Source organism: Bombina bombina, chromosome 2, assembly GCF_027579735.1.
Source record: "Bombina bombina isolate aBomBom1 chromosome 2, aBomBom1.pri, whole genome shotgun sequence".
NCBI lineage: Eukaryota > Metazoa > Chordata > Amphibia > Anura > Bombinatoridae > Bombina > Bombina bombina.
The window spans coordinates 1,419,634,989-1,419,662,488 of record NC_069500.1 but is presented as its reverse complement, the minus strand read 5'-3'; the positions used below and the strand labels follow the sequence as shown (position 1 = coordinate 1,419,662,488).

The following is a 27,500-nucleotide window of genomic DNA, read 5'->3' as shown; positions in this document are numbered from 1 at the left end:
TGTCTCTTTACCATGTTATGTTGATAACATTGACTGAAGATATTGTGCTAACCCTCATCTTTACCTCGTTTCTCTCTCATCACTCCCATCACAATTAATCTTTTGGTTCTCGCATCTGTAGACCCCTGTACATCTCTTTAATGTTTGCTGTTCATCAAAATAAACTAGGCAGAAAACTTTCTCCTCTATTTCCTTCATTATTACCTTCCATAATTGCATTGACTGAGCCAAAGACCCTACTAAAACAGCAGTTGGTGAAGTTATGTGTCATATATTTCATTCCTCGTCAAGGGTACAAAGATCCTAGCTATTCTGTTTGTAGGGATCTACACATCTACCTGGCTGACATTAAAAATTGACTGCTTTTGTAAGCCGATGTTAGCAAGATCTGTACTTAGATATCCTCTATTACTCATCTATAACCAGCTGCCTATAATACTGTGGAACAGCTCTAAAATAAATTCTCCCTTTCCAGACACAAACAAAACTAATCTATACATTGTGTTTCTTGTTCACTATAGTAACACTCACTGGCTTTCATTCTGAGTGCCTTACCCTAACTTGTGCCCTTCACTTACAGCTCAGCATCTACCGTCACTGCACCGACTACACTTTCTGCAAAATATTATCCCAACTGACCTTTAAAGCCATCAATTACCTTTCCTAGTGTCACTGTCCATTAACTTTCTGAGCACTTTAAAACCAGCGAATTATAAAATCCATACATACATTTTCCTGTCATTCAGTGCATTTATTTCACTTCATTCTGGTTTATGGTCCGATTTCACACCGTGGATACAGCCGTATGAGCAGGCCGCTCTCATTCAACCATTTCCCTTTGTAAGTACCATTCACCTCTCACTTCCTTATATTATAAACTCACATGTAAAGGTCCCACACCCCTGTATCATTCTATGTACTACCTGTTTGTATAATGCCTCATGTACTCATATTACCTTTTTATAACACTAGATAAATGTGAGAATTCTATTAAATTGAGTTTTTCGAAAAAAAGAAAAGTATTGTATTTATTACCTGGTTCATACAAATTAATATAAACATTCAGAGTGATGTTTGTACAAGTTACAAATATTTTTGGAATTATATAAAATCTAACTTTAAGACCCGTGGTAGTGCATTCTTCCCAATCAGAAAGAAGGGTATGAATTAGAGTATAGACCAGTAAATAGGTGGGAATGGCCCAACTGCTAATTTCTATGCCCCTAAAGGGCTGCCTCTTATCTCATCTGCATTTTTAAAGTTTGTTTACAGCTAGACATCGCTAGTTCATGTCTGCAGTATGGATAACACTGTGCTCACTCCCGTGGAGTTATTTATGGGTCAGTAGTGATTGGCTAAAATACACTGAGCTAAGGGGGCAGTCTGCAGAGGCTTAGGTTAAGCAAAACTGGGGAATGTGTAATGAAGGGATTATCTATCTTTTAAATGCTGGTGTAGACTGTCCCTTTAACATCACTAGATAAAGCGTAATGACACTGTTGTCAAGGGCATGGTAATGGGACAGGACATTTAAAACAAATGACGAGTGAGATGGGTAAGTGGATGATAACGTTAGTTGGATGTGTAGTCTGAAATAAATATGAATAGTTATTAGTAGAAGAAATTATTGGTTTTTACTGGAAGTTGCCAGCTTATGATGTTCAAAATCACAAAAATGTCCAAGGCACTAGTAGATATCCATGTTAATTAAATAGTAACTCATTGAGATCATTGTAGGGGCATATAATGAATACTGAAATTACACTGTATGGCCAGAATTATGCAGACACCAGAGCATCAAACCTATATGAGCTTTTTGGACATCCTATTCTAAAACCATGGGCATTAATATGGAGATGCGGCCCCCCTTTCCAGCTATAACAGCCGTCACTCTTCTGGTAATACTTTCCGCAAAATTTTGGACAGTGTCTGTAGAAAATGCGCACTGATGTTGGATTAGATGATCTGACTTGCTATCAGCCTTCCAATGCATCCCAATGGTGTTCAATGTTTGAGGTCAGGGCTGTGTGCAGGCCACTTGTTTTCCTCCACAACAAACTTGTCAAACTATATCTTCATGGACTTTGCTTTGATCACAGGGGCACAGTCATGCTGGTACAGGAAAGGACCTTCCCCAAACTATTGCCACAAAGTTGGAAACACCCAGTTGTCTAAAATGTATCCTGTAGCATTTAGATGACCCTTCACTGGAATTAAGGGTGCTGTCCAAACCCTGAAAAACAGCCCCAGACCATTAACCCACCTCCACCAAACTTTACGTGTATTCTGGTAGGTGCCATTCTCTTTGCATCCACAACACCTAGATTCCTCCATCAGACTGCCAGATGTGTGAGTCATCACTCCAGAGAACACATATCCACTGCTCCAGAGTACTCTATCTGCTTTACACCACTCTGTTTGGCAATATGCATGTTGATGTGAGGCTTGTGTATAGCTGCTCGACCATGAAACCCATGTCATGAAGGTCCCAGCACACAGTTCTTGTGCTGATGTTGCTTTCAAAGGCAGTTTGGAAATTTGTAGTGGGTGATGTAACAAATAGGCATTTTTTAGCGCTATGAGCTTCAGCACTCAGCAACCCTGTTATATGAGTTTGTGTGGTCTGCCACTTCGTAGCTGGGCTGTAGTTACTCCTAGACACTTCCTCTTCACAATAATAGTACTTTACAGTTAACTGGGGCAGAAATGTCATCAACTGACTTGTGACAAAAGCACTGAACTTTCAGTACAACCCATTGCACTGTCACTATTTGTCTTTGGAGATTTCATGGCTATATGCTGGGTTTTATGCACTTATTAGTAATGGGTGTGGATGGAACACCTGAACTCCGTAATTAGTAGGGGTGCACACATACTTTTGGCCATATAGTTTTCAAAGGCTGATATCATAATGCAATGTGCAGGAGTAGTTTGTGGAGACTAATTGTGATAGCAGTGAGTACAGAGGTTTTCCATGAAAAGCTTCAAGAGGGTGGTAGACACACTATCCGCGCATATGTGCTGCCCACCACTGAAGACCCTGCTGCTTGTCATTGCTTTCTTACAATAACGGTTTACCTCTTTCATCTATATGTATATCAGAGCTTGTCATATTTGTCCAAAATCTAGGAACCAAAACAAATTTAGGAGCTAAAACTTTTGGCTGCTGAAACCTGTTATTTTATAAATATGTTGTTTCATTAGTCTACTTACTGAAACAAATGCAGTACAAACAGTACAAACAATAAAGGTAGGGGAGCTGGTGCAAAGTGTCATCTAGTTGGCGACAAATTGTTAATTTGCCCATGCTGCTATTCTTGTGTGTGCTTAAAATGAGAGAAGTAGGTGTGGCAGCAAACAATAGTATTCTATAATCATAGTACACACACCCTCATTACCACCAGTCCGAACTGAAACTACAGGGAATTAGTGAGTGAGGTTAAGGCTGAGTTAATCGGATATGCAGTTAGGGTAGTTTGCTAGGCATCGGCCTCCAATATTTAGTCGCTATTGGTGATCTGGCTTCTATATTTGTCATGCGCTGATCTATATTGATGTGCATCATTGCCTGACTCAATGTGGATGCCTTTATTTTGGATGGTTCATAATAGTTTAATATAATTTTGTGCCTTCGGTGCTGTTTATTAAAGTAGCTGCCGGAGCACCCTTTCAAATGTGATGTGCTCTCTCTGGGAGGTTGATTTCTGCTACTCTCTTGTCCGCATAGCTTTTCTTTATAGCTATGTTTCAGTATATACGTGGCAGTATTAACAAGCAAGAGCAGCTATTTCTAATGACATAAGAAAGAAATGTACTATTTGTAAACATGTTAATAAGCTCCAGCAGGTAAAGCGGATTATTGTGAGCACGATAAAGGGGAGAACACATTCAGTATAATCTCCCTTTATGAGGAACTTGCAGTGAGAAATATTAAATATTTATAACTCCCACCTCTATATTATGTTAGTACAGAACGCTAAATAATAAATATTCTTAAGATAAGTAATTGCACGTGGCCACACAATCTTGTGCCCTCCCTATGTGTGTTATTATTAAATATAGACCTCCACCATATTACACAGAGCTATAACGATTCCAACCATCAGACAGGTACAGGAACCATAGGGGGTAGAGGGCTTCTTCATGAATGTACTTAGCATGAGATAATCTACAGGGCAGACGGACTTGTGAGGGTGATGATATTTCTGCTGCCGAGAGGCAAACGTGTGATATTAAAACCCATAGGAGTTGATGAAGGAACTTAGAGCAGTGCTGTGAACTGAAAATTTAAAGGGAAAGGAAACCCAAAAATGTTCATGATTTGGAAAGAAGATACAATTTTAAACAACTTTCCATTTTACTTCTATTATCATTTTCTTTAAACTGCTGGCAGCTAGCTGAACACATTTAGCCAGCCAATCACACAAGACAAATGTGTACAGTCACCAATCAGCAGCTAGCTGAACACATTTAGCCAGCCAATCGCACAAGACAAATGTGTACAGTCACCAATCAGCAGCTAGCTGAACACATTTAGCCAGCCAATCGCACAAGACAAATGTGTACAGTCACCAATCAGCAGCTAGCTGAACACATTTAGCCAGCCAATCACACAAGACAAATGTGTACAGTCACCAATCAGCAGCTAGCTGAACACATTTAGCCAGCCAATCATAAAAGACAAATGTGTACAGTCACCAATCAGCAGCTAGCTGAACACATTTAGCCAGCCAATCGCACAAGACAAATGTGTACAGTCACCAATCAGCAGCTAGCTGAACACATTTAGCCAGCCAATCGCACAAGACAAATGTGTACAGTCACCAATCAGCAGCTAGCTGAACACATTTAGCCAGCCAATCGCACAAGACAAATGTGTACAGTCACCAATCAGCAGCTAGCTGAACACATTTAGCCAGCCAATCATAAAAGACAAATGTGTACAGTCACCAATCAGCAGCTAGCTCCTACTAGTGTAGGATATGTGCATATTCTGTTTCAACAAGAGATAACAAGAGAACAAAGCGCATTTGAAAATAGAAGTGAATTTAAAAGTGTCTTAAAATGACACGCTCTATCTGAATCATGCAAGTTTAATTGTGGCTTTCCTATCCCTTTAAAGGGAACCTAGAAATTAGTCTTGTGGCATCACAGTAAAGTATAGTAAGCTGGAGAAAAATACAATGAAGCTATATTATAAGATGTAGGAAGAGATTCGTAAAGAGGGCTGTCTCATAAATGGCAGTGGATTGGAGTAACAATAGAGAGTGGTTAACAGTATCAGAGGCTGCTCAAAAATCAAGAAAAATTAGGACATGCGACCTGTAGACTTGTCAGTAGGTCATTTATCACCTTAGCAGTCTCAAAAGAATGTTGGAGATGAAAGCTGGATTGTAAAGAGTCAAGAAGAAATTAAATGTGATAAGCATTTGTGTACAAGCCTTTCAAGAAGTTTAATAGGAAGAGGGAGATAAGAGATTGAGTGGTGGTCAGAGGGAATAGCTGGATAAATTGAGGGATGTGTAATTTCTACCGGCCAGATTACGAGTTTTTGTCGGTAAGGCTGTGCGGTGCTAACGCTCCTTTTTTCCTTACCGCTCACTTAAGCCAACGCTGGTATTACAAGTTTTCTGCAATCCGCCGTTAGCCTCAGAAAAGTGAGCGTTGAGCAAAATTTAGCTCCACATCTCACCTCAATACCAGCGCTGCTTATGGTAGCGGTAAGCTGGCTAAACGTGTTCATGCACGATTTCCCCATAGGAAACAATGGGGCTGAGCGGGCTGAAAAAACCTAACACCTGCAAAAAAGCAGCGTTCAGCTCCTAACGCAGCCCCATTGATTCCTATGGGGAAATAAAATTTATGTCTACACCTAACACCCTAACATGAAGTCTAAACACCCCTAATATTACACTTATTAACCCCTAATCTGCTGTCACCGACATCGCCCACACCTGCATTATATTATTAACCCCTAATCTGCCGCCCCCGACATCGCCGACACCTGCTTTATATTATTAACCCCTAATCTGCCGCTCAGGACACCGCCGCCACCTACATTATATCTACTGCCCCCAACATCGCTGACACCTACATTATAGTATAGTATATTAGGGGTTAAACATTTTAGTTAAGTGTTTGCGATGGGGGGGCTCGGTTTAGGGGTTAATTTGTAGTTTATCGGTGTTAGTGCACTTTTTAGCACTTTAGTTAAGAGCTTTATGTTCCGGCGTTAGCCCATAAAACTCTTAACTACTGACTTTTTTAAATGCTGTAGGAGTCTACCGCTCACTTTTTCAGGCGATCGTATACCGGCGTTAGGCAAATCCCATTAAAAAGATAGGATACGCAATTGACGTAAGGGGATTTGCGGTAAGCTAAAATCGCAGAAAAAAAGTGAGCGGTAGACCCTTTCCTGCCTGACTCGTAATACACTAGCGGGCGTTAAAAAGCAGCGTTAGGACCCCTTAACGCTGCTTTTTAAGGCTAACGCAAGACTCGTAATCTAGCCGTACATGTTTGAGGTATGATGAAGATAGGGACTGGGAGGGCAGCAGTTGTGAGGGAATTGGATCAAGGGGACAGGTAGTAAGATGTGATGATACATGGACAGATTGCTCAACCTCTGGGTAGGCTGATCTTGGTTGTGGTGATTTGTGAGTAGGATGTGTGATACTCTAGTCATGGTAGTAGGTTATTTTGTGTTTTATGAAGTCAGTATTGCATGGCACAGTCTTATGCGGAGAGAGAGATGGTAATGGGAAGGGAGTGTGGGTGCAGGTGGGCTTAAAAGTGGTGAAAAGATAGAATTAGGGACAGGTTATATAAGTGTTAAGAAGTAGTTTTGCTTAGAGTGTACCATAAACTAGTGGTGCATAAAGTTAGTTTAGGTGCTCAGCACTTAGGTCTAGGGATATTTTGCAAGTAGAGTGTCTGGTTAGTATTCAATGGTTAGGGATGGTGAAAGTCATAATAGGAGGGGCAGTTTTGTCAAGGGCAAGAGTTATAGCGAGATGGATTTCTAAATGCAGGAAAGCAGCTGAAGATCAGATCATTTTAATGCCCAACATGCTGAGTGATAGACTCAGTCCATTGTGAGATGCCAAAGGAGAAGGTAATTTTGAGAAGCTTCAACACTCCAGGGGTTGTTAAACTATAAATAGGGATATTGAGTTCACCAAGAACTATGGTAGAGTTGTTATAAAGCAAGGTAGTCATATGGTGACGTGATCAAGGAATTGTGTGGGTGACCTGGGGGGGGGCGTGATATATCACAGCAACATGTAGTGAAAGAGGTAAAAATAAGGGCATTATGCATTTAAAAGAAAGAGAATGTGGAGTAGTGAGCTACTAACACTAGGGGAGTAGGAGATGAGCAGGTCATGGATAGAAGTGAGCTTGTTGCAGACTGAGAGTTCCGCAGTGCACAGTGTTTGAGACATGAGAATTTAAGAGGATTATCTGAGACATAACCTGAAGCAAGAGGCAACAAGAGGGAGTGTGAGAGTAGATATGAATATGATTTTGCTGTAGTGAGAATGATTTTGTGACTCAGTGAAGACTACAGTACAGGGAAGTATTCAAATTGTACATCTTGAGTGAATCTCTGTCCTTGCAGCTTCTAGACTGTATCCTACAAAAACACATTTTTACAAAAAACTGAGGCAGGATGATCTCTTCTTTTTCACCATTGTACCTAGATTGATACTAACATGTCTAACAGGAGAATTTATCAAGCAGGGAACCTGTCCACCTGCAATCACCCCTTGACAAAATGTAAGACTGCATAAGAGCTCTGTTGTTCAGTGTTGCCCCTTGCTCCTGACACTGAACACTTACGCACACGTAAACAGAACACTGCACTATATGATAATGTAAGGCATCTGCACACTTATAAACATCCTGCACTGTATAATTCATGTAGAGCACCAATAGACCACTGGTTTACAAACTTGTCCTCACGCCTACCTAACAGGTCACATTTTGAGGATATCTGAACTGGAGCACAGGTGAAACAATCAGCTGATTAGTAATCATGGTTATTTTACTGCTCTCATCCAATGTAATCCTGAAAACCTTGTCTGTTGGGGAGGCCTGAGGACAGGTTTTAAAACCAGTGCAATAGACTGGTAACATTCATGCTGTGCCGTATAATGATGTTGAGGGTTCATACACTAAACAGCAGGACAGGCTGCCCAGTGTAAGCTGATGATGGACGCCTATACTGATGGTGAGGGTTCATACACTAAACAGCAGGACAGGCTGCCCAGTGTAACTGATGATGGGCGCCTATACTGATGGTGAGGGTTCATACACTAAACAGCAGGACAGGCTGCTCTCAGCCATTATGCCAACACATATGACCTCTACTCAAGCCAAAAAATGATGCACCCCCCTCCCCGTGCAGGAGCACCCTTAGGCAGTCGCTTTGTCTGCCTCTATTGTAGCATAGGCCCTGATCAGAAGTTGTATTGCCAAAGCCATTATTGTTAATGGTGGCTCATTCACATTCAATTCCTTGAAAGAGCATGCTCAGTGTATCTGTCCCCCAAAGCAACAAACACTTGTCCCACAAATATTAAAGGGACATAGAGCTTTAATGTTGGTTATGTTCAGCTCTGGATCAGTAGATTATAATCATATTTAGTGATGTCTCCAGGGTGTCTAAAGCACAACCCCAGCAGTGATTATATGCTTTAAAGCATGTAGATAAATAGAAACGTCCACTGATAAAAATGAGGCACTATGGCCTCTGATTGGCTGTAGCACCTACTGCCCAGTGAAAAAAACACTAGCTAGGTGCAGTCTGGAAGTTGTAAGAGCAGGGTAAGATTATTTAAAGGGACATGAAACACAAAATTGTTCTTTTATGATTCAGATAGGGAATATACTTTTAACAAATGTTCCAATTTACTTCTATTATCAAATGTTCTATGTTATTATTTGTTGAAGAGACATCTAAATAGGTAGCATGCAGATGTCTGGAGAAATAGTGCTGCCGTCTAGTGCTCTTGCTAATGTATAAGATTGTTGCAAAACTGCTGCCAAATAGTGCTGCAGACACGTGCACACTCCGGAACTTACCTTTCTGATTTTCAACAAAGGATAACAAGTGTTTAAAAACACATGTTGTATCTGAATCATGAAAGAAAATGTTTGGGTTTTATGTCCCTTTAACGCCGTTACAGCGTTGTATTCCGTCCGAATTTTTCTGGGCTTTAGCGCCGATGGACGGAATACAACATCCTAACGGCTTGGCTTTCCTGAAGCCACTGGCGCTTCCCTGATGGGATCGCGGTCTGGGGGGCGTGCCTAGCATCATAGAAACGCCCCCCCCCTGACGCGATCCCATCATTGAAATCTCATGATCACGTGCACGTTCACGAGATTTCAAATTGTTTACATCGGAACAGTTGTATACAATGTAGACACTTTAACCCGGGCAGGAAAGGGTTAACCCTTTCATGACAATACTTATTTGTTACATTGGAACAAAGTTTCAATGTAAACAAATAAGTAAAACATTTAAATCATGCGATCCTTCATGCGATCGGGTCAGGGAGGGAGTGCCTATGACGCTAGGCACGCTCTCCAGCCTGCGATCACTTATGGGAAGCTGTTATGGCATCAGGACAGCCAAATGGCTAGGACTAGGGTTGCCACCGTCCCTTAAAATATAGAGCACTTATAAGTTACACATGCTGCAGGGTGTGCAGGGAGGAATATGAATAGTGCTGTCCAGATACACAATACCCTGTAGTATGTGTAACTCATAAGTGTCCAGGAAAACATGGCTGAGGTGGCAACCCTAGCTAGGACGTTTCATGCCGTCTTAACAGGGCTAAAGCCCAGCGCGGTTAGGATGGCATGGAACGTCATAACAGTGGGAAGGGGTTAAAAAGTGCACAAATGGAACACGTTTACTTTAGATGCTTCTCTGTTTTTCAATCCTTATAAAGACATCGAAATGAAGCAAGAAAGTGAATACATCACTTTAGTGCCCCTCTATGATAAAATAATAGCAATGTAGATACATAGATATATGTCTAGAAGTTAGAACTTTCAATGTGTCCTGTTTGTGTCCCTAAATCTATAGAGTTTTGTTTTGCTGGTTCCACAAACTCTAACCTGATAACTAATCATTTTAGATCATGTGTTTTCAGACCTGTCCTCAGAACTCCCCAACAGGCCAGGTTTTCAGGATTACCTTGTGTGAGAGCAGGCGAATAACCATCTTTACTAATCAGCTGATTCTTTCATATGTGCTCCAGTTCAGATATCCTCAAAATCTGGCCTGTTAGGGAGGCTTAAAGGCTGGTTTGTAAATCTCTGTTTTAGATGAAAAAAGCATGAAAACTTGAGCAGCTAATAATGCCAGGGAAGGCTTAGCTAATGGCTACTAGACAAATAATTGATCTGCTATTTTTTATTTATTTATTTTGTTTCTTTTTACTTTTCTAAGGGATTTAAGTTTCCAATGTCCCTTTAACTCTCCTGTAAGTGCTGAGTCACATGACCTCTGCAGCCAGCCTTTGCACTTTCTGATTCCTTCTCCCCCTCCCTTTTTCACCGCCTCCCTCTCCTCCCTCTCTCTATTACACTCACATTTCCCCTGCCCTGCTGTGCCCTCTCATATCCTGCTTTCTAGAACCCCAAAGGTAAGAATGTTTTATGCTGCAGCGTGCAGGTGGCTGAGTTCTCTGGCAGGGGCACATACTTCCTAACAAGGCAGAGGTGCCAAGTCACATTATTTGACTCACTGTAAGTCTGCTCTACCCATCTGCTATAGATCAGTACACCATGAAACAAAAATAAAAATATATATAGTTGAATTATTTAAATATACATTATTTTAATTCACTACATTCACTTTATTTACAGAATAGCTATAGTTTATTAAATCAGATCATTCTAAAACCCCAAATAGATATTTAACAAAGTTACAAAAAATATTATATTTTTAATACCTAATGACAGCTCATCAGAATATGTTTCAGCCTTCTCAGTAAAACTTTGCAACCTGTTACATTTGTAAAATTATTGAAGAAAATGTTTTGTAAATAGAATCTTCCATTAAAGTGACATAAATCTTTAATACTGTTTATGTTCAGATTGGGATCAGTATATTATAGTCATATTTAGTGATGACCCCAGGCAGTGGCACACACAGAGGCACATACACACATGCACATACATACACACATGCACATACATACACACAGACACATACGCACATACATACACACATGCACATACATACACACAGAGGCACATACACACATGCACATACATACACACATGCACATACATACACACAGACACATACACACATGCACATACATACACACAGACACATACACACATGCACATACATACACACATGCACATACATACACACAGACACATACACACATGCACATACACACATGCACATACATACACACATGCACATACATACACACAGACACATACACACATGCACATACATACACACAGACACATACACACATGCACATACATACACACATGCACATACACACATGCACATACATACACACAGACACATACACACATGCACATACATACACACATGCACATACATACACACATGCACATACATACACACAGAGGCACATACATACACACAGACACATACACACATGCACATACATACACACAGACACATACACACATGCACATACATACACACAGAGGCACATACATACACACAGACACATACACACATGCACATACATACACACATGCACATACATACACACAGAGGCACATACATACACACAGACACATACACACATGCACATACATACACACATGCACATACATACACACATGCACATACATACACACAGAGGCACATACATACACACACAGACACACACACAGAGGTACATACACACATGCACATACATACACACAGAGGCACATACATACACACAGACACATACACAGAGGCACATAGACACATACACAGAGGCACATACACACAGACACATGCACACAGGCTCATACACATACACACAGGCACATACACACGCACAGAGGCACATACACACAGGCTCATACACATACACACAGGCTCATACACATACACACAAGCTCATACACATACACACAGGCTCATACACACGCACAGAGGCACATACACACAGGCTCATACACATACACACAGGCTCATACACATACACACAGGCACATACACACGCACAGAGGCACATACACACAGGCTCATACACATACACACAGGCTCATACACATACACACAGGCTCATACACATACACACAGGCTCATACACATACACACAGGCTCATACACACGCACAGAGGCACATACACACAGGCTCATACACATACACACAGGCTCATACACATACACATGCACAGAGGCACATACACACAGGCTCATACACATGCACAGAGGCACATACACACAGGCTCATACACATACACATGCACAGAGGCACATACACACAGGCTCATACACATACACATGCACAGAGGCACATACACACAGGCTCATACACATGCACAGAGGCACATACACATGCACAGAGGCACATACACACAGAGGCACATACACACGCACACAGGCACATACACACGCACAGAGGCACATACACATGGACAGAGGCACAAACACACGCACAGAGGCACATACACATGCACAGAGGCACATACACATGCACAGAGGCACATACACACGCACAGAGGCACATACACATGCACAGAGGCACAAACACACGCACAGAGGCACAAACACACGCACAGAGGCACATACACACGCACAGAGGCACATACACACGCACAGAGGCACATACACATGCACAGAGGCACATACACATGCACAGAGGCATATACACACGCACAGAGGCACATACACACGCACAGAGGCACATACACACGCACAGAGGCACATACACACGCACAGAGGCACATACACACGCACAGAGGCACATACACACGCACAGAGGCACATACACACGCACAGAGGCACATACACACGCACAGAGGCACATACACATGCACAGAGGAACATACACACAGACACATACACAGAGGCTCATACACATGCACAGAGGCACATACACACGCACAGAGGCACATGCACAGAGGCACATACACATGCACAGAGGCACATACACATGCACAGAGGCACATACACATGCACAGAGGCACATACACACGCACAGAGGCACATACACACGCACAGAGGCACATACACACGCACAGAGGCACATACACACGCACAGAGGCACATACACACGCACAGAGGCACATACACACGCACAGAGGCACATACACACGCACAGAGGCACATACACACGCACAGAGGCACATACACACGCACAGAGGCACATACACATGCACAGAGGCACATACACATGCATAGAGGCATATACACACACACAGAGGCACATACACACGCACAGAGGCACATACACATGCACAGAGGCACATACACACAGAGGCACATACACACGCACAGAGGCACATACACATGCACAGAGGCACATACACATGCACAGAGGCATATACACACGCACAGAGGCATATACACACGCACAGAGGCACATACACACGCACAGAGGCACATACACATGCACAGAGGCACATACACACGCACAGAGGCACATACACACGCACAGAGGCACATACACACGCACAGAGGCACATACACACGCACAGAGGCACATACACACGCACAGAGGCACATACACACGCACAGAGGCACATACACACGCACAGAGGCACATACACACGCACAGAGGAACATACACACGCACAGAGGAACATACACACAGACACATACACACAGGCTCATACACACACACAGGCTCATACACACGCACAGAGGCACATACACACGCACAGAGGCACATACACACGCACAGAGGCACATACACATGCACAGAGGCACATACACATGCACAGAGGCACATACACACGGACAGAGGCACAAACACACGCACAGAGGCACATACACATGCACAGAGGCACATACACACGCACAGAGGCACATACACACGCACAGAGGCACATACACACGCACAGAGGCACATACACACGCACAGAGGCACATACACACGCACAGAGGCACATACACATGCACAGAGGCACATACACATGCACAGAGGCACATACACACGCACAGAGGCACATACACACGCACAGAGGCACATACACACGCACAGAGGCACATACACACAGGCTCATACACATGCACAGAGGCACATACACATGCACAGAGGAACATACACACAGACACATACACACAGGCTCATACACACGCACAGAGGCACATACACACGCACAGAGGCACATGAACAGAGGCACATACACATGCACAGAGGCACATACACATGCACAGAGGCACATACACATGCACAGAGGCACATACACATGCACAGAGGCACATACACACGCACAGAGGCACATACACATGGACAGAGGCACAAACACACGCACAGAGGCACATACACACGCACAGAGGCACATACACACGCACAGAGGCACATACACATGGACAGAGGCACAAACACACGCACAGAGGCACATACACACGCACAGAGGCACATACACACGCACAGAGGCACATACACATGCACAGAGGCACATACACATGCACAGAGGCACATACACACGCACAGAGGCACAAACACACGCACAGAGGCACAAACACACGCACAGAGGCACATACACACGCACAGAGGCACATACACACGCACAGAGGCACATACACACGCACAGAGGCACATACACACGCACAGAGGCACATACACACGCACAGAGGCACATACACACGCACAGAGGCACATACACACGCACAGAGGCACATACACACGCACAGAGGCACATACACACGCACAGAGGCACATACACACGCACAGAGGCACATACACACGCACAGAGGCACATACACACGCACAGAGGCACATACACACGCACAGAGGCACAAACACACGCACAGAGGCACATACACACGCACAGAGGCACATACACACGCACAGAGGCACATACACACGCACAGAGGCACATACACACGCACAGAGGCACATACACACGCACAGAGGCACATACACACGCACAGAGGCACATACACACGCACAGAGGCACATACACACGCACAGAGGCACATACACACGCACAGAGGCACATACACACGCACAGAGGCACAAACACACGCACACAGGCACATACACACGCACAGAGATACAAACACACACATACACAAAGGCACACATACACATGCACAGAGGCACATACACACGCACAGAGGCACAAACACACACACACAGGCACATACACACGCACAGAGACACAAACACACACATACTCAAAGGCGCACATACACACGCACAGAGGCATATATACGCACACACTGCATGCATACAATATACAAAAATTATAATGATTTTTGAAACGGGAATCATTTAAAGTGAATGTCAATTTTGATGCTAAAGTGCCCTGTTTTTAAAAATTTGATTAAAAACAGGGGCACTTTAATTCATCAAAATTTACATTTCACTTGTGCTGTGAAAAAATACCTTTTTAATCTTGACAGCAGCTCCAGCTTCCTCCGGTCGTTGCAAGCCATTTCTAATGTCAGAAATGATGGATAGGTCATCCTCCAATCACGGCTTCCCCCCCCCCCACCTGGGGGGAATCGGTGTCTGATTCAACGCCGTGATTGGAGGAAGCTGGATTCTTCATTTTAGACCCAGGAAGAGGCTTTGCGACGGGCGGAGGAAGCTGGAACGGCTGTCAAGTTTAAAAGGTAAGTTTTTTTTCACAACACGAGTGAAATGTAAATTTTGATGAATTAAAGTGCCCCTGTTTTTAATCAAATTTTTAAAAACCGGGCACTTTAGCATCATAATTGACATTCACTTTAATATATAACACTTTAATTTCTTAGTAGGCACTATTTTTTAGTTTTAAGCAGTTCTGATATTCACCTCAACTTGGAAACATGCAATACCTTCCCACTGCGCACTGAAACTGTCCTTTGCATACATTGTTTGATCTGTCGATTTTTTTACCCCTGCAGCAGGGCAGAAGAATACTAAATACCTAGAGAGCATGCCCTAGATATCTATAAGAAGCAATCTATGTTGGCAACTCAAGTTGCAGACTTTATCTACTGATTGCTTCTTTTCAGATAGTTGTATTTTTTTACTTTCTCAATAAGCTTTGAAGCAGGGAGCTGCTGCAGAGGGGTCAATCATTCACACGTAACTACACAAGGTGTTGTCTGCACATTTACAGACAGATTCCAAAGTAAATGTGAGGTATTGCTTTTGTAATTGAATAAAATGTTTGCTGGAGACTGGCTCTTTCAAAGTTTTTTTAGACAGAAAACAAAAACAGTGAAGTGCTGCACTTAGAAGCCACTGCAGGCAAATATGTAATAAAACCAAGTCCCAAAAAGGTTTTGCTATAAAACACATTTATGCTGTATGTAAACAGCCACTTGATAAAGCAGTTTGGCAAACATAAATATCTGCTTTATTCTGGATTTGTTTTACCTTCAGGCATTTCCAGCTGCCTGTTTCTCACCTCCAGAGGAACGGACATGCTGTCTTCCTGCCTTTCCTCCCAACAACCCCCTTTTATCCTTACTGTGTATTTCAATCCTGGGAGGCAGCTCTTAGCTTTTATTAAAGTGAAAGTCAATCCTAGCATTTTACAAACACTAGGATTGACCATTGAAACAAATAAAGGGGAATTTAATTTATGAAGTATAAGATACTTCATGTAGAAAGCTCCTTTATTTGTTTCAACCGATTGCCGCTCTTAGCTGCTAACGAAGCGAACGGCAAAAAAAAAGAAATACTGAGGTGAAGTTTTCATCTCTTAGCCAATAGCCGTATATGGTAAATCTGGCTTCCAAGGGCGCCAAGCTGGATTTACCGCACTGCTATTGGCTAAGAGGTGAAAACGTCACCTCTTAGCACAAAATGTTTATAGCCGTGGGCTGCCGTAGCAGCTAAGAATGGCGATCAATTAAAACAAATAAAGGAGCTTTCTTCATGAAGTATCTTATACTTCATGAATGAAAGTGCCCTTTATTTGTTTCAATAGTAAATCCTAGCATTTGTAAAATGCTAGGATTTACTTTCACTTTAATGCGGGGCACACATAGAAAAGAGAGCAGCAGCTGATCACTCTATGGGAGCTGCTCTCCTTTTCCAAGGCTGCTTGCCTGCTCATTCCAGCATGAGGAAGGAGGAGCTGTCAGTCACACACAAAAAATTAGCAGCACGTATCGCTCTGCAAAACTTCTACTGTCGGGAGTCCCAGGAGATCAAGCACAAAAAAAATATATTGCTCCATATAATGAGCACAGATGTGATTAGTGATCTCAAAAAGTGCCGCCCCCATAAATCTGCCGCAATAGGCACCGGCCTTGTTGGCCTATGCCATAATATGCCCCTGACCCCAGGAATACTATAGTCACTGGTTTTCTAACCTGTCCTCACGCCTCCCTTACAGGCCACATTTTGAGGATATCTGAACTAGAGCACAGGTGAAATAATCAGCTGATTAGTAAACATAGTTATTTTACCTGCTCTCTTGCAAGGTAATCCTGAAAACCTGGCCTGTTGGGGAGGCCTGAGAACAGGTTTGAAAACCAGTACTATAGCCCAACGCCAGTTTCAGACCCAGGGCGTTAGATTCTATGTTTAGATAAATAGGATAGTACAAAATCATACAACATTACATGATGCATCCGGCCGGGTTATAAAGAATCCCTTGCTCTAGTTAGTAATTTAACTAAGTTTAAGAGTCATATTATATATATATATATATATATATATATATATATATATATATATATATATATATATTATTATTATAGCATACACAGTTTTACATCACTGATTAGCTTTCAGTTTCCTCCCAAGGGCCAAATGTGTGGCCTCTGAATCCTCAGAAAGTTTGTCCTACCAGTAAAAGATCATTAAATACAGTAGCATTGCATAATAAAAATACAATAAATTAACACTTTAAATTTTATTTGAGAGGTAGATTTGTTTTCTGGCTTCTTTCAAAGTTTTCTTTAAAGGGACATGAAACACCAAATTTTTCTTTTGTGGTTGATAGAACATACATTTTTAAACAGATTTCCAATGTCTTGCCTCAAAGCTTCTTGAAAAGCTAGTATATGCACGTCTATCCCATTTCCTTATATTAAACTCCCTCCTTGAACCACTGCAATCTGGATTTTGCACCCTTCACTCAACAGAGACCGCAAATGTTAAGGTTACCAACGACCTACTTACAGCAAAATTAAAAGGGCCACTTCTCTCTACTTGATCTGTCTGCAGCTTTTGATATTGTCGACCACCCTCGACCACTCTCTTTTGCTCCAAACCCTCCAATCCTTCGGCATCTATGACACAGCCCTCTCATGGTTCTTTTCCTATCTGTCTAACCATAACTTTAGTGTAGCCTTCTCTGGGGCATCCTCTGCCCCGTTTCCTCTTTCTGTTGGGGTACCGCAAGGCTCTGTCCTTGGTCCCCTTCTCTTCTCAATCTACACGTACTCACTCGGTTCCTTAATAAAGTCCCACGGGTTTCATTATCATTTGTATGCCGACGATACCCAAATCTACCTCTCTGCACCAGAACTATCTCCTTCCTTGCTAACCCGTGTCACTAACTGTCTCTCTCATATCTCATGTTGGATGTCCTCTCACTACCTCAAGCTAAATCTCTCCAAAACTGAGCTCCTTATTTAACCCCCTTCTTCCAAAATCTCCACCCCCCCCCCCATGTCTCTATAACTGTTGATAACTCCATCATTAACCCAACCTCACATGTCCAATGTCTTGGGGTCACACTTGACTCAGATCTTTCTTTCACTCCTCATATTCAGTCCTTGGCTAAAGCCTGCCACTTCCACCTTAAAAACATCGCTAACATTTTTTTTTTGTTTCACGTCACTTTAACAAAGGATACAAAGAGAGCAAAGTAAATGGCATACTTTAACTAAATCATAAGGGGCTTGATTACAAGTGGCATGCTAACGTTTGCATGCTAGTGATATCGGGTTTTTGCGCACAACGGAAAGAGCACTCATTTTACAATTTGAAAGTAAACGCGATAGGTGTTCTTTCTTTTGCACTCTCCATTGACGTCTAAGGGGAGAATAAGATAACGCAGTTGCAATATTTGAAGTCCTTTGGTAAATGCGTGTCTTTTTATTTTCAACTTGTAATATGCGCACTATCCGATGCGTGCAAAAAGATTAGTTCTAGCAAAGTTTACCCTCGAGCAGGAACGCTAAATAGCTAACCACTTGTAATCTAGCGCAAAATGTTTCGTTTCGATTTTCGTGTCCCTATAAATCTTAACCTGGGGTTGCATCTTTTTATGCACAATAATATAAAGTGACCAGGTGTGACAGATTCATATCTTGAAATCGATTTGATTATTTATAATCTGGCATCAGACCTCATGTCTCAGACCTCTGTCACCAGTTAGGTTTGGTAATTAATAAAGAAAATAATAAGAAATCAGACCACTGGTCCTACAGTAGGGATGGGCGAATGTGTAAATTTCCGAATTCGAATGTTAGAACGAATGTTATTACTGAAATTCAAATTATAAATCCGAATGTTAAATAAGAACAAATATTCATAAAAATTCTATATTCGAATGCTACTTACAGTTTTCGAATGTCACTTTCGAATTTGAATGTTTATAATTATATTGAATGTCCACATTCGAAATTTTGAATTTAACATTCTATTTAACAAATACTATTCAGAAGTTCAGTAGTTCATGTGGTAGGGCGGGAATCTAGTACATTGATACATAATAGATACAAATATATAATTTCAAATGTTTCTATATAGAATATTGTATAATTCGAATATTACATTTAAAGAAAGCATTAGAAATACTATTACAAATATAAATTTGAATTATTTCGAAATGAATATTTTCGAATGTAATCGTAAAATTCGAAACGGAACATTCGAAAATCGAATGTTAGAATGTTATGTAAACATTCAAAATTCGATTCGAACGAACGAATGTGTTAAAATTTGTTTCATTTTTCGAATTTTGCGAAACATTTGCCCATCCCTATCCTACACCCTCTCAGTACCACACTATAATATGCCCTGGGCTGCTTGTCTGCCCCACTGCCTGACAGCAAAGCAGAAATGTGGTATCAAAGCCATATAACCTATAAGTGCTTCACCCCCAGTACCACAGACGGTACATGGGCTGTAGGCTACTGACACATGCTCTAGACCAGTTTTTCCCAACCGCGGTCCTCAAGTACCCCCATCAGTCCTGGTTTTCATAATAGATGAACTAGAGCACAGATGAAATAATCAGCTGATGGGCAAGCGCAGGATAGTTACTGATCAGCTGATTACTTCACCTGTGCACTGGTTCAGCTATAATGAAAACCAGGCCTGTCCGGGGTACTTGAGGACCGCGGTTGGGAAACACTGCTTTAGACCATTCAGTTCCTGTATGATAATGTGCAGAGAAGATCATGTTTGGGTAGAGGAATAATAGTACAAATCAGGGGAGATTCTAAAGGGGGGCAAAAAGTGGACCATCTCATTAAATGGATATGAAACCCAATTTTTTTTTTTTCTTTCCTGATTCAGATAAGTTTACTTCTATTATCTAATTTGCTTCACTCTATTGCTACCATTTTTTGAAGGAGCAGCAATGCACTACTGGGGACTAGCTGAAAGCCAGTGACAAGAAGCATATATGTACAGCCACCAATCAGCAGCTTCTGAGCCTACCTAGGCATACGTTTCAGCAAAGGATAGAAAGCGAAACAAAACTAATTAAATAATAGAAAAATAATGGAAAGTTATTTAAAATTGCATGCTTCATCTCAATCATGAAAAATGTAGTTTCCTGTCCCTTTAAATATCAGGAGGTACAGTCTGGGAACCTCATCTTCTGCAACTTGTTCCTACCTTTATTCTTTTCCGGTCCATTTTCTCTTTCTCCTGCCCTCCCCTTGCTCGGCGTATAGCGCTGAATATATAAAGGAGCACTATCCTGTCAATTCAGGGCAGTTGGCACGTGAGAGACTTGTGGTGCTAATGAATGAAGGTACTGACTTCCTGCCATGTCTGTCTGCTCATTAGTTTGAGTCCAATTTACTTCCATTAACACAATTTGCAGTCTATTTATATTTACACTTTTTTAAGTCACCAGCTCCTACTGAGCATGTGCAAGAATTCACAGACTAAACGTATATGCATTTGTGATTGGCTGAGGGCTGTCACATGATATAGTGGGAGTGGCAATAGATATAACTTTGAAATTTCCCAAGACTCCAGCCGCTGCAGACGCGGAAGTGACTGCCTGATCCGGGGAGGAAAGAGCAAACCAACGTACACAGGCTGCAGGGGTGCAAGCTGCCAAAAAAACGGCCGGTGCAGCCGCAAATGAACACAGTACAGAGAGGGCAGGCAGCTGCTCAGTAAGGAGTGAAGACAAGGGCTGCCAAAAAAGTTAAAAACGTTAAAGCTTTATTTGATCATATAAAATGTAGGCAGTACAGGGCACACAAACTCCCTGACTAGTTGAGCACTTAATCATAGGGTGAGTTTGCTCAGTGTTCATAGCCTATTTAAAGGCACAGAACACCTGAAGACAATTACACATTAAAAACTGCAACAGTGTTAAAAAAACATATATATCAAAATCTACCTTATTACATACTCTATGTATGGCGTGTGGAAGAAAGAACAAATAAACAAACAACTTAAATGAGAACAAGATTGGATTACATTATCCCACTCATAGTTACAGAGCAAACATTATTATCATACGGCTAGATTTAGAGTTTGGCGTTAGCCGTCAAAATCAGCGTTAGAGGCTCCTAACGCTGGTTTTGGGCTACCGCTGGTATTTAGAGTCAGTCAGGTAAGGGTCTAACGCTCACTTTCCAGCCGCGACTTTTCCATACCGCAGATCCCCCTACTCCATTTGCGTATCCTATCTTTTCAATGGGATCTTTCTAACGCCGGTATTTAGAGTCTTGGCTGAAGGGAGCATTAGAAATCTAACGACAAAACTCCAGCCGCAGAAAAAAGTCAGTAGTTAACAGCTTTCTGGGCTAACGCCGGTTCATAAAGCTCTTCACTACTGTGCTCTAAAGTACACTAACACCCATAAACTACCTATGTACCCCTAAACCGAGGTCCCCCCACATCGCCGCCACTCTATTAAAAATGTTTAACCCCTAATCTGCCGACCGCACACCGCCGCCACCTACGTTATCCCTATGTACCCCTAATCTGCTGCCCCTAACACCGCCGACCCCTATATTATATTTATTAACCCCTAATCTGCCCCCCAATCTGCCGACCGGACCTCACCGCTACTATAATAAAGTTATTTACCCCTAATCCGCCTCACTCCCGCCTCAATAACCCTATAATAAATAGTATTAACCCCTAATCTGCCCTCCCTAACATCGCCGACACTTAACTTCAAGTATTAACCCCTAATATGCCGACCGGACCTCGCCGCTACTCTAATAAATGTATTAACCCCTAAAGCTAAGTCTAACCCTAACACCCCCCTAAGTTAAATATAATTTAAATCTAACAAAATAAATTAACTTTTATTAAATAAATTATTCCTATTTAAAGCTAAATACTTACCTGTAAAATAAACCCTAATATAGCTACAATATAAATAATAATTATATTGTAGCTATTTTAGGATTAATATTTATTTTACAGGCAACTTTGTATTTATTTTAACCAGGTTCAATAGCTATTAAATAGTTATTTACTATTTAATAGCTACCTAGTTAAAATAATTACAAAATTACCTGTAAAATAAATCCTAACCTAAGTTACAATTAAACCTAACACTACACTATCAATAAATTAATTAAATACAATACTACAAATAAATACAATGAAATAAACTAACTAAAGTACAAAAAATAAAAAAGAACTAAGTTACAAAAAATAAAAAAATATTTACAAACATTAGAAAAATATAACAACAATTTTAAACTAATTACACCTACTCTAAGCCCCCTAATAAAATAACAAAGCCCCCCAAAATAAAAAAAATGCCCTACCCTATTCTAAATTAAAAAAGTTCAAAGCTCTTACACCTTACCAGCCCTTAAAAGGGCCTTTTGTGGGGCATACCCCAAAGAAAACTGCTCTTTTGCCTGTAAAAGAAAAATACAACCCCCCCAACATTAAAACCCCCCTTAAAAAAAACTAACACTACCCCCCTGAAGATCATCCTACCTTGAGTCGTCTTCACTCAGCCGAGCCACCGATGGAACTGAAGAGGAGATCCGGAGCGGCAGAAGTGATCCTCCAAGGGACGCTGAAGAAGTCTTCCATCTGATGAAGTGATCCTCCAGGCGGCGCTGAAGAAGTCTTCCATCCGGGCAATGTCATCTTCCAAGCGGGGTCTTCAATCTTCTTTCTTCAGGATCCATCTTGCAGACCTCCGACGCGGAACATCCTGCTGGCCCGACGGACTACCGACGAATGAAGGCTCCTTTAAGGGACGTCATCCAAGATGGCATCCCTCGAATTCTGATTGGCTGATGGGATTCTATCAGCCAATCGGAATTAAGGTAGGAAAATTCTGATTGGCTGATTGAATCAGCCAATCAGATTCAAGTTCAATCCAATTGGCTGATCCAATCAGTCACTCAGATTGAGCTCGCATTCTATTGGCTGATCGGAATAGCCAATAGAATGCGAGCTCAATCTGATTGCCTGATTGGATCAGCCAATCGGATTGAACTTGAATCTGATTGGCTGATTCCATCAGCCAATCAGAATTTTCCTACCTTAATTCCGATTGGCTGATAGAATCCTATCAGCCAATCGGAATTCGAGGGACGCCATCTTGGATGACGTCCCTTAAAGGAGCCTTCATTCGTCGGTAGTCCGTTGGGCCAGCAGGATGTTCCACGTCGGAGGTCTGCAAGATGGATCCTGAAGAAAGAAGATTGAAGACCCCGCTTGGAAGATGACATCGCCCGGATGGAAGACTTCTTCAGGGCCGCTTGGAGGATCACTTCATCGGATGGAAGACTTCTTCAGCGCCCCTTGGAGGATCACTTCTGCCGCTCCGGATCTCCTCTTCAGTTCCATCGGTGGCTCGGCTGAGTGAAGACGACTCAAGGTAGGATGATCTTCAGGGGGGTAGTGTTAGGTTTTTTTAAGGGGGGTTTGGGTTAGATTAGGGGTATGTGGGTGGTGGGTTTTAATGTTGGGGGGGTTGTATTTTTCTTTTACAGGCAAAAGAGCAGTTTTGTTTGGGGTATGCCCCACAAAAGGTCCTTTTAAGGGCTGTTAAGGTAAAAGACCTTTGAACTTTTTTTAATTTAGAATAGGGTAGGGCATTTTTTTATTTTGGGAGGCTTTGTTATTTTATTAGGGGGCTTAGATTAGGTGTAATTATCTTAAAATTGTTGTAATATTTTTTAAATGTTTGTAACTTATTTTTTTTATTTTTTGTAACTTAGCTTTTTTATTTTTTGTACTTTAGTTAGTTTATGTCATTGTATTTAATTGTAGTTATTTGTAGTTAATTTATTTAATTAATTTAATGATAGTGTAGTGTTAGGTTTAATTGTAACTTAGGTTAGGATTTATTTTACAGGTAATTTTGTATTTCTTTTAGCTAGGTAGTTATTAAATAGTTAATAACTATTTAATAACTATTCTAACTAGCTAAAATAAATACAAAGTTACCTGTAAAATAAATATAAATCCTAAAATAGCTACAATGTAATTATTAATTATATTGTAGCTTTCTTAGGGTTTATTTTACAGGTAAGTAGTTTTAAATAGGAATAATTTATTAAAGTATAGTTTAGTGTTAGGTGTAATTGTAACTTAGGTTAGTTTTTATTTTACAGGTAAATTTCTCTTTATTTTAGCTAGGTAGCTATTAAATAGTTAATAACTATTTAATAGCTATTGTACCTAGTTAAAATAAATTGAAAGTTGCCTGTAAAATAAAATAAATCCTAAGATAGCTACAATATAATTATTATTTATATTGTAGCTATATTAGGGTTTATTTTACAGGTAAGTATTTAGCTTTAAATAGGAATAATTTATTTAATAAGAGTTAATTTATTTCGTTAGATTTAAATTATATTTAACTTAGGGGGGTGTTAGGGTTAGACTTAGCTTTAGGGGTTAATAAATTTATTAGAGTAGCTGTGAGGTCCGGTCGGCATATTAGGGGTTAATACTTGAAGTTAGGTGTCGGCGATGTTAGGGAGGGCAGATTAGGGGTTAATACTATTTATTATAGGGTTATTGAGGCGGGAGTGAGGCGGATTAGGGGTTAATAACTTTATTATAGTAGCAGCGAAGTCCGGTCGGCAGATTAGGGGTTAATAATTGTAGGTAGCTGGCGGCGACGTTGGGGGCGGCAGATTAGGGGTTAATAAATATAATATAGGGGTCGGCGGTGTTAGGGGCAGCAGATTAGGGGTTCATAGGGATAATGTAATATGCAGGGGTCAGCGATAGCGGGGGCGGCAGATTACGGGTTAATAAGTGTAAGGTTAGGGGTGTTTAGACTTGGGGTTCATGTTAGGGTGTTAGGTGCAGACTTAGGAAGTGTTTCCCCATAGGAAACAATGGGGCTGCGTTAGGAGCTGAACACTGCTTTTTTGCAGGTGTTAGGTTTTTTTTCAGCTCAAAATGCCCCATTGTTTTCTATGGGGGAATCGTGCACGAGCACGTTTTTGAAGCTGGCCGCGTCCGTAAGCACCGCTGGTATTGAGAGTTGCATTGGCGGTAAATTATGCTATACGCTCCCTTTTTGGAGCCTAACGCAGCCCTTCTGTGAACTCTAAATACCAGCGGTGTTTAAAAGGTGCGGGGGGGAAAAAGCCAGCGTTAGATACGCGGGTCGTTACCGACAAAACTCTAAATCTAGCCGATATATTCTATAATTTTGGAACACTCTTTAAGTTACTATAAACTGGGTTGGAAATACATCCCCATCCTCAATAAGATCAGTAATGCCCCATTTTAAACCAACTGTTATATAACAAAATTGTTGGAGGACTAATTTGTGTTAAATATATCTCCCAAGGTGCACAAGTAATAAATGTTAGTAAAATATATATATATATATATCTCAAATGTGAAATATCCAATGCAAAATATACAATATAAACAAAATAAACAAAAGGCCCATATAGGGGACATATGCAAAAGCCCATATAGGGGATAGATACAAAAGCCCATATAGGGGATAGATACAATAGCCCATATAGGGGATAGATACAAAAGCCCATATAGGGGATAGATACAATAGCCCATATAGTGGACAGATACAATGGCCCATATAGGGGATAGATAAACTACTAAATATACTAACATAATAATAGAAAAATTGATTAAATCAAATTCATTATTCTACAAAATAACTCATGTCCCATTCACGGGTAAGACCTAGGGGGGTTATAGTTCTCAATTTGTATATCCAATACAATTCTTGCTTCAGCAACAGCCTACTCCTATCACCGCCCCTAGGTGGAAACATGGCATGATCTATTACCTGAACTCTCATGTCAAAATTATTAGTCATATGTCCAAGATTAAAATGCTTAGCTATCGCTGATTCTTTTACATATTCCTTGGTGTCCCTAACATGTTCCCTAACCCTGGACCTCAGTTCCTTACTCGTTTGACCAGTGTATTGCAGGTTACAGTGCTTACATTCAAGGAGATAAACCACAAAAGTAGTTCTACAGTTAGCGTAGAATTTATGTTTAAACTCTTCTCCTGTCTGGCTACTCCTGAAACCATCACCCACCTGCACAAAACCACAGGTTATACACGAACCATGGCCACATTTATAAGTTCCTCTCCTCCTAATCCAATCACTTCTATCTGAGTTATTGGAGCAGATTAAACTAGGGGACAACTTGGATGACAATGTAGGTGCCCTTCTCGGCACAAATTTGCATGAACCAATGATTGGTCTTAAAACATCATCATTTTCTAACAAATGAAGATTCCTCCTCAAAATAGAGCATACCTGATAGTATTGTTTAGAGTATTCAGTTGAGAATACTACAGTATCCTGTTTTATGATGTTTTGTTTCCTGGTCCCTCTAATTAATTCCTGCTGGGATTTTTGTCTCACCTCATTAAAAACCTGGTCCAAGAGATTTTCATCATAACCTCTTGTTTTGAGGCGCTTAATAAGGGTCTTAGCTTGTGCATCAAAAAGACTATCTGAATTAGTGTTTCTTCGAAGTCTCATAAGTTGACCCCTGGGAATAGATCGTACCAAATGCGGTGGGTGACATGATCCAGCATGTAGAATTGTATTCCCAGGTGTCAATTTACGATAAGTGTCACTAATCACCTCACCCGTTTCAACATCTCCATTTAGAGTAAGATCCAAGAAGTTCACCACTGTCTCATACAGATCTCCCACATATTTTAGATTGAACTCATTTTGACACA

General features: G+C 41.2%; 2 protein-coding genes across 2 annotated transcripts in view; both read left to right on the top strand.

Annotated features, from left to right (window-relative positions):
- LOC128648336 (probable N-acetyltransferase camello) overlaps positions 1–180 on the top strand; it is a 6,474-nt gene extending 6,294 nt beyond the window's left edge. The window contains exon 2 of the mRNA XM_053700942.1: positions 1–180. This exon is cut by the window's left edge and continues 973 nt beyond it. The gene's annotated coding sequence lies outside the window, so the exon portion shown is untranslated.
- Positions 181–10,581: 10,401 nt separating this feature from the next.
- Positions 10,582–27,500, top strand: part of LOC128648335 (putative N-acetyltransferase 8B) — a 41,681-nt gene continuing 24,762 nt past the window's right edge. The window contains exon 1 of the mRNA XM_053700940.1: positions 10,582–10,658. The gene's annotated coding sequence lies outside the window, so the exon portion shown is untranslated. The remainder of the gene's footprint in view (positions 10,659–27,500) is intronic.